This window comes from Nicotiana tomentosiformis, chromosome 1, assembly GCF_000390325.3.
Source record: "Nicotiana tomentosiformis chromosome 1, ASM39032v3, whole genome shotgun sequence".
NCBI classification, from domain to species: Eukaryota; Viridiplantae; Streptophyta; class Magnoliopsida; order Solanales; family Solanaceae; genus Nicotiana; species Nicotiana tomentosiformis.
This window is the reverse complement of record NC_090812.1, coordinates 75,465,274-75,473,081: the sequence shown is the minus strand read 5'-3', so window position 1 is coordinate 75,473,081 and position 7,808 is coordinate 75,465,274. Positions and strand designations below refer to the sequence as shown.

At 36.8% G+C, this 7,808-nt stretch overlaps 1 long non-coding RNA gene across 1 annotated transcript; it reads left to right on the top strand.

Annotated features, from left to right (window-relative positions):
* The first annotated feature begins 1,469 nt into the window (after positions 1-1,469).
* LOC108946053 (uncharacterized) lies at positions 1,470-3,596 on the top strand. Its single transcript, XR_001970289.3, has 2 exons — positions 1,470-2,945; positions 3,270-3,596. It is a non-coding gene; the product is annotated as an uncharacterized lncRNA (long non-coding RNA).
* The last annotated feature ends 4,212 nt before the right edge of the window (positions 3,597-7,808 follow it).

Sequence of the window (7,808 nt, the reverse complement as noted above, 5' to 3'; positions counted from 1 at the left end):
CTACAAGGAAAATAATTTGCATTGATTAAGAGTACTAATGACTACTCTCACTGACGCATTAGTTTAAATATTTTAAAAGCAAATGAAAATATCTGTCTTGACAATGAATTTCAGTAAGTTGCCTAGTTTATCCATTAGGCATCTTACAAAAGGGGGGAAAGCAAAAAAGAAAGGAGGGGAGAACATGATAAGAGAAAGTAGAAGAATAAGAAGAATCTGTAATCTATAATCAGAATAAAGGTACTAATTAGAAGTAGTAGTGGTAGTTTACATCTGTCAAATGAGCCACGTGCTATAGATTAAGCCACTCTAATTATCATGCCAATCATTAATCAAATTAGTTAAATAATGCAAAATGAGCATGCACTAATCACTAATGAAAACAACTTGTAGAATAAGTGTTTGATTAACAAAACAATAATCGCGTATCTCACTTTGGCGGTCCATGACACCAGAAACTATTAGCTAATTAATGGAGTAGTAGCTACTATTGCCCCCCCCCCCCCCCCCCACCCCACACACACACACCCTTTTTTTGGCATTTTTGATTGCTGGTCCTTTGCTACTTATATAGCCTATGGCTTATTTTCCATCTCTTTGTATAGAAGTTAATTTTTTGGGCTGCATGTTCAAGGGTGTCCTATAAAGACAATATTCTAACCTAAAATCCTGGGGTAGCCACACAATGGTAATTTACAAAATTATTTTTTATATCGTGGTATGCAATGGCGAAGACGATGAAACAAAATAGAATAAGAGACAAAATGGATATATAATCGGAGATATTTGACATATAATTAATAATTCTTGTAATATAATCTTCATAACTAATCCTTGATTCAAACGACCCAAATGATAATTAGGAGGAAAAGCTAAAAAGTTAAACATAAATTATAATACATGAATTGTTTATTTGATTTTTTTACAAGTAGAAGATAGGGGTAGTAAGTAAATAAATACTACAAAATTTGTGTAACTAGGTTCTTTCGAAAAAGAAAGAAAGAACACAAAAGATCATGACTCGTGAGAGAAAGAAAATAAATAATATAGAATGAAGAACAAAAATAGTATACGCTTTAACTTTGATAATAATGCGTCTGCTTCGTTTCAAATAAGTAACATGTAAAAGTAGTTACATACAGTAATCCAGTGGCGCATATACCGCTCTTAGGCAATGAGTCCGTCCAAAGTCGTAAAGTATAGATATAATGTTTGATGTGTGCGTGAATCGGTAAAAATTCACTAAATATTTAACAAATATTGGACCTAAACATATAATTTTAAAAGTATAATATTGAGAGAATTAAGTGATATCCTACAAAAGAGTACATTAGTCATTTCCCTATACTCTAAGCTCTATATATATATATAGAGCTAGAGTATAGGGAAATGACTAATGTACTCTTTTGTAGGATATCACTTAATTCTCTCAATATTATATATATATATATATATATACACGTGTAAATGTACAGTAGAGTTTAACAAAAAATAACAGATGCACTCTCTTCTATTCTTCTTCTCTCTGCTACTCTATCTTCTTCATTTGATTAGGGTTCATTCCCAATCCACAATCTATTGAATTATCTCATGGTATCGGAGCAATCTCACTAGATATTCTAGTTAGAGAATTGGCATTTGTATCTGTTAAATTGCATCTTGCTATTCTTCGAAATTCTGAAATTCTTGAGTTGTTCTTGAGCTGAAATGGGTTCAATCGAAAAACAACTGAATCAATCTTCTGGTGATCCAACTACAGGGGATCGATCGAATCTGGGTACTGGAGTTCCAAACTCAGGAAATGCAGGAATTGCAGGATTGATTACAACCATCCTTTTTTTCTCTCTCCAGCTGATGTTAGTGGCATACAAATCATTTCATTCCAGTTGACATGTATTGAAAATTACTCCATCTGATTTAGATCTATGCATGTAGTCTTGTTGGATATAAATAAATTGGGGATGGTAAATGGTACATGCAAGAAAGAATTATTTCCTGAATTCATGTGCAATCACTGGGAAAGAGTTAATGCGATAGTCCTTTCTTGGATTATGAACTCAGCTGCTAAAGGTCTGCTTAGGGGGATAATGTATGCATCAAGTGCACAAACAGTCTGGGAAGACTTGGCTGAAAGATTTAACAAGGTTGATGGGTCAATAACTTTAATTTGCATAAAGAAATTGCAACCTTGGCTCAAGGAACAACATATGTATCTGTCTATTATTCACGACTAAAAGATCTGTGGGAAGAATTTGAGTCGTTGGTTCCTGCACCAGGCTGTGACTGTGCAAAGTCAAGGGAGTTTGTGGTCTATCTGCAAAAGCAGAAGTTGTATCAATTTCTAATGGGACTAAACGATTCCTATGCACGGGCTAGAAGCCAGATACCTATGAGAAGTCCTGTACCAAATGTGAATCAAGCATATGCTATGATAGTAAGTAATGAAAGTCAAAAGGCTATAGCTGCTACATCATGGTTGTTAGAGGCTAATCCTAGTGTGGTTACAGGAAACTATGATGATGCATTATATACTAGAACTACAGGTGGTAATCAAAGGTTTAAAAAGAATTACAACATCCAATGTGAATTTTGTAAGATGAAGGGGCATAGTAAAGAGAATTGTTACAAGATAGTGGGATATCCTCATAATTTTAAGTCTAAAAATAAAGGGGAGCAGGAAATGGTGCAGCCTATAATGTGTTTGGAGAAAGCTTTTCAGAGAATTGTATACAGACAAACAATATGACTGCTAATATGGGCAATTCAAATATAACCGCAGTCACTCATACTGCAGGACATGGGTAGGATACTATAATGACTCAGCTATCTCAACTGGGAGTGTCTCCATTTACAAAAAGAGCAATATGATCAGATTCTGCATTTACTCAACAAAAATTCTGCACCAGTTACCAACAATACATCATCATCTGCAGCCAATGTAGCAAGTACAAGTATAACTTTTACTAGCTTCAGAGGATAGTAAGAATGAATGGATAGTTGATACAGGAGATACAAACCATATGGTAGCTAACTTAAAACTGTTAGAAAACTCGTATGTGGTTCAACCTGAAATTTCAAAGAAAGTCTATATGTCTAATGGTGACATATCTTGTGTGACACATGTAGGAGCCAGCAAGTTACCTAATAAGAGTATAATTTCTAATGTATTTCACCTACCTCAATTCAAGTTCAATTTGTCATCAGTCTCTAAATTGACCAAAGAGCTAAGTTGTTCAGCTACCTTCTTTCTTGACTTCTTCATTTTCCAGGAACTCTTCAATGGGAAGGTGAAATAGATTGGTAAAGAAGACAATGGTCTTTACATACTTGATGGTCAAACACTTGGAAGTTACTCAGATGTCTCTTTGGTAGTTAAAAAAAAGAAAGCTGGAGGTGAAATAGTTCAGTGAAAAGATATAGACTTGTGGCATAAAAGGTTTGGTCATGTATCTACCACGGTTCTTAGACAGTTGCTACCTATAAATGTAGAGCTTATAGTTGACAAAATGAATAAGTATGCAGCATGTCCATGTGCAAAACAAATTAGATTGCCTTTTCCTGCTAGTAGTATTAAATACATTGATTGCTTTGATTTAGTACATATGGACTTATGGGGTCCCTGCATAATAGCTACATATGATGGCAACAAATATTTTTTGATTGTGGTTGATGACTATTCCAGAATGCGTTGGGTGTTTTTGATTAAACTGAAATCTGATGTGTGTGTGATAATTCAACAGTTCATTACCTTTGTTAAGACTCAATTTGATAAGGTTATTAGAGTGATCAAGACAGACAATGGAACAGAGTTTGTTAACTCTGTATGCAGTAGCCTGTTTCAATAGTTAGGCATAATTCACCAAAAGACATGTGTCTATACTCCTCAGCAAAATGGAGTTGCTGAAAGAAAACATAGACACATACTAGAAGTCACTAGAGCTATTAGGTTTCAAGTAGAGATTTCTCAAATTTTGGAGTCACTGTGTGTTAGCTGCAGTATATCTCATAAATAGAATGCCTAACATAGTGATCAACAATCATTCACCCTATAAGAGGTTGTACAAAAGAAGACATCCTATAATCATATGAAGGTTCTAGGATTCCTATGCTATGCAAAAATAGTTCAACAATATGTCAAATTAATGACAAGAACTAGACAAGCAATCCACAAAAAGGATATCTACTTTATGATCCCACTGGCATAAGCTTCTTTGTCAATAAAGATGTGATCTTTAGAAAAGATGTATTTCCCTTCAAAGTCAAACAAAATATCATATTACCTATATTCCAGAATTCTATTCCTGACACAATGTCATATAACTTATATAATACTTCTGAAAGTCAACTAATAAGGCCTGGAGTCAGAACCTCTACTACTGAGTACCCTACTGAGACATTAAACACTCAATCTGAAGCAATTGAACCTCTAGAAGTACAGAGTATTGATATGGATCAAATCAATGAGTTTCAAATAGAACCAGATGAGTCTCAACTTCTTATCAATGATCAGCACCTTTCTAAACCTCTAGTAAATCAACACCAAGCTGAAGATGCTGAAATAACTGAATCTCTAGTGAATCAAAATCAACTTGCAGAAGGTGGAATTAGGAGGTCAGGTAGAGAAAAAAGGCCACCTATTTGGATGAATGACTTTGTTTATCTAAACATTCATCATGAAGTTCCTTATGCTATGTCTTAGTATATCGCTTACAATAATGTCTCTCCTTCATATCAAGAATATGTAGCAGCCTCCTCATCTACTACTGAACCTACAAACTATTTTGAAGTTGTTAAAGATCCCGGGTGGGTGGATGCAATGAAGGCAGAAATTGAAGCGTTAGAAAGCAACCATACATGGGACATAGTCTCATTACCTGAGGGCAAAATTCCTATAGGATATAAGTAGATTTACAATATCAAATACAAGGCTTCAGGAGAAGTTGAAAGATTTAAGGCTAGGCTAGTGGCAAAAGGGTATAGCCAAAAGGGGCATTGACTATCAAGAAACATTCTCACCAGTTGTGAAAATGAAAACTATCAGGACTATTATGTCTATTGCAGCTGGAAAACAATGGCATATACATAAAATGAATATATACAATGCCTTTCTTCAAGGGGATTTACATGATGAAATCTATATACAATTTTCACAAGGATTTAAGAGTCAAGGGGAGAATTATCCAGTGTGCAGACTCATAAAATTCTTATATGGGCTAAAACAAGCCCCAAGGCAATGGAATGCCAAACTAACAGAAGCTTTACTGAGTTTTCAATTCCAACAGAGTCAATATGATCACTCTCTGTTTATTAAAAAGACAACTGAAGGCACAATAATAGTTCTTGTATATGTTGATGACATGCTGATTACAGGTGATAGTCTAAAGCTAATTGAAGACACAAAAACAACACTACAACAAACCTTTAAGATGAAGGATTTAGGTAAGCTAAAATACTTCCTAGGTACTGAGTTTGCAAGATCCAAATAAGGGATCTTAATGCATCAAAGAAAGTACACCAGTATTTTAAAAGACGTTTTCGGGGCGAGGCGTACCAAAAATACCCTGAAGCGATGGTGTGGGGCGAAAGTCTCAAGATACGTACGCCTAGCAATTCGAGGCGTACGCCGGAGCGTTTGAGACGCATTTTTGTAGTGAGGCGTAAGCCCCAGAGACTTTTTCAAATTAAAACAAAATTTGTTGAATAAGTCTTTTATATAATACCCAAATTCTCAAAAGTCAGCTTGTAATTACTCAAAAAATTTAAAAGGAATTGAAATGTATTAAAGTCAAGATATTTTTTAATGATTGAACCCTAATTTATGGTCTTTCCCAATTCTTTATCTTGTCCGCTAATCTTCTAATATATCCCAAAAGCAACGAATATTTAATACCTTTTTTACAAATACAAAGAGAACTACATTCTCCTTCATAGCAGCAAGTTGAAAGTTCAAATTGCAAGTTAGTCATCCTTTTTGTTCCTGCATGTAGAAAATTTTATTCTTTTCAACTCAAGCTACTTGTACATATAAGTAGCGTATAATAGATTACTTTGACTAGTCTTTTATAAAATATTAAAAATTAAATACTCATGGGGCTTACGCGGGCGTGCCTCAGGGCATACGCCTCGTTGAGGCATATGTAAAATGCCTAACCTTACACCCACGCCTTTTAAAATACTGGTACACACTAGAACTTAGTTCTGAAACTGGCCTAAGTGCTGCAAGACCAGCTATAACACCAATGGACAACAATGTCAAGTTAACTATTGTTTACCCGAAAAATCGGATAACGTTAAATTTAGATATGGTTCTAAGGGTATGCAAATTCCTTTGATACAAAATGACAATACAAGTATTTTTGCTATAAAATGGGAATGATGTACGAGAAGACTGAAATGAGTTAGAAAAACAAGCACAATGAAATCTTAATGTATCTTGGAGGACCTGCGTCTATGGCAGTCTATCCCCCTTTTTATAGTAGAGGGTCACTGCTTTATCTATAACAACATAATAAAATAATACATATAGTGGAGGACCCATGATGGTTTGTCTCTTCCTTGATTCTCGCCAAGATTCTCTCCCTCGGTGCGGTTGTAACGGCTCTTGTCTGCGAGCTTGGCACTGGCTCGAGCTCGGTGTTAGATCGAACCCCCAGTCTTGGTTCGATCTCGGTTCTGCCTTGGGGAATCGATATTCGGGGCCTGTGTCGATCAGTGTTGCCCCGTAGTCTGATTCGGACACGGGCTCGATAATGATATCGAGTTTTGCCGTTGATTGATCTTATAGCTCGAAGCTCGACGTCCCTACTTCAGAATTCGTCCGAGCTTGTCATGTGGATATCCTTCGATTGAAACGTCATTGTCTCAACCGGTCTTTATGACTGAGAATCGGTTTTGACCGTACACAGATAGTCCCCTCGTTTCTCGGAAAGGATGTGGCAAGAAACGATATGATTTTCCTACGGCTCGATCAAATTTATGCTAACGTTTCTATCGAACCCGATCTTGACGTATGTGATAGCTGTCCCATCGGCTCGAATTTACCGAAGCATTTAATGTGTGTCAGACGGTGGTCGGCCACCGCTGATACCGAACCGTCATGCCTTAGTCTATAAATAGTCTTTCCATACAACCTTTACCACTTTTGCGCCTTCTCTTCTTCTAAACTTTCTTATTTATCCTCTCTATTTTGCTGCTACGGGGCCGCCCATACCAGAATTTTGGTGCTGTCTATTTCTTCACCTTCCTTTGCACTCTTTCCTTTCATATTAATGGCAAAAACTTCCAAACCGTACCTCAGAAGGAGAAAGCTTCTTCCTCACGGCCGTCTGATGATAAGGCGCCGGTGGAGCCGTCAGTTCATGACTATGTTCCTGGCCCGTGCACTTTGAAGACCGATTTTAAGATGGAGAATCCTTCTTCCGTTCCGGGTCGATGTGAACGCGTATCGATGTATACATGCTCTATAACGAGGATCACCTCGAGGCCGTCAGAAAAGACTGCAACTGGGGTTCCGAGGTCGTGTTGCAAATTCCATCTTCCGTTGAGAGTGTTACCACTTACGTGGAGGGGTTTTTAAGTGTTTATACTTATCCCTACACTGGGACCCGTCGACCCGGTGATTATTGATTTCTGCAAAAGGTATTAAGTCACCCTTGGCCAAATTTATCCCTCTTTATGGCGTATAGTGATCTTATTGCGCTTCTTCTCTATCAAAGCCGAGGGGTTGGATTTTTCTCTGAACCATCTCATACGACTGTATCGGCCTCAGATCTTTCGAGGACTAATCAGACTTCATCGTCGGGCATCGA